The sequence below is a fragment of the Halyomorpha halys genome, unplaced genomic scaffold (assembly GCF_000696795.3).
Source record: "Halyomorpha halys isolate HHAL.00 unplaced genomic scaffold, Hhal_1.1 Scaffold191.1, whole genome shotgun sequence".
NCBI lineage: Eukaryota > Metazoa > Arthropoda > Insecta > Hemiptera > Pentatomidae > Halyomorpha > Halyomorpha halys.
The window spans coordinates 566663-568275 of NW_027105857.1; positions in this window are offsets into that span (position 1 = coordinate 566663).

Consider the following 1613-nt stretch of genomic DNA (forward strand, 5'->3'; position numbering starts at 1 on the left):
CCCATAAAATAATAATAATAAATGGATAAACAGACAATAAGCCTTTAGAAAAAAATCTAATTCTAAAAATTCTAGAACTCATTTAATTAAAAGTAATTAATAATAATAATTTTGGATAATTACTCAATGGAATCCCAAAGGCAAATGCATTAACAAATATGGTGTTTTTAATATCGTTTTTCACAACCTTTACTTAAAGTGTCAAACCTTGTAAAAGTCGTTTTTAGCAAAAAAAAAACTAACAAAAAAAATAGAATTAAAATAATCCAACAACATGAGAAATTTATATATGGGATGAATTATATAAATATACGAAGATGCATTAGCAATTAAAACAAAAAAAAGTTGTCAGAGTGCCAGTTACAATCATCGTAAAACAGTTGAGAGCATTTAACTTGGAATTGAAACGGATAAGAGGTCTGTATTCTTTTCAGGCGAGTTACTGTAAACAGTAAACATGTTTAAAGGGTATTAAAGAGTTTACGCAATCCCATCTGACCCTTAACTATAACAGCAACAAAAGAATGTAACTCCATGGAGGGGTGCCTAATATCTCCGGAGGCGAACTTCATGTTTTAAACAGGTCTACCTTTAACTGCGATATGTTCGTTGGAAAATTCATTCCGCAGGCATCATTCACTGAAAAACGTTTAATTTCAACGAATAAAAAGGTATAGTAAATTGTTCACTAACATCTCAATCATACAAAAATTCCTAGTTTAAGATGAATAGAATATTTTTTTTTGTGATGAAGTTGGCAAAGGTACGAGAAGAAGAATTAACTGTCATGATAACTTAAAGGCTCTAAAAACAGCTTCAGTGGAGACCTCGGAGGAAATGACGCAAGATGCTGTAGCGAATTGGAGGCAGGCCTAGAAAGACTTGAGGAAGTAATTTAAGAAGGAGGAGCTAATATTATCTTTCGAAATATTAATAAAATTTCATAATTATTCTAATAGTTTAACAATGTCTTTAGGGATTTTATTAAAGTAGTCAATAAAATAAAAAATAAAAATAACATCTTTTCTACAATAATATGAGAAACAGGATAAAACGTGACGTATCACTGTTTGCTATTGAAAGTGTAGACAATTTGAAAGTTATGACCAGGAACGTGATAGAAGCAGTGACGTACCTAAAAGATTTGGGGTCCGCGAGTTACATATCATAAAAAATCAGTGAAGACTAAAATGACTTTATTCTAACATATTTACAAGGACTACATGTTACTGTTACTGTTACAGAGTGTCTCTCTTCTTACTTCTCACTTAGCTATCTAGTCTAGGAAATATATATGAACACTTGAGAAGAGGGGGTAGGAAGAATAGTGAAATAGGAGAAGGGGTTTTGACCAATCGGATAATTTTAGGAGACTAGGTGGGGGCTAGAGAGCCTATGAAATTTAGAACTAAATATCTGGAAGGGGGGAAAGGCGTGGCGAGAAGTTGGGTGGTCAGACTTCTAAGAAAGAGACCATGACCTAAGACTTGTGTGTACTGACTTACATATATTAACCATAAAATAGTTTGACTGATGCAAGTCCATTGTGAGATGACAGCATGTACCTGCCTAAGTGTCAGCCCTTGCTATTGATATAGGATACTACGGGCTTG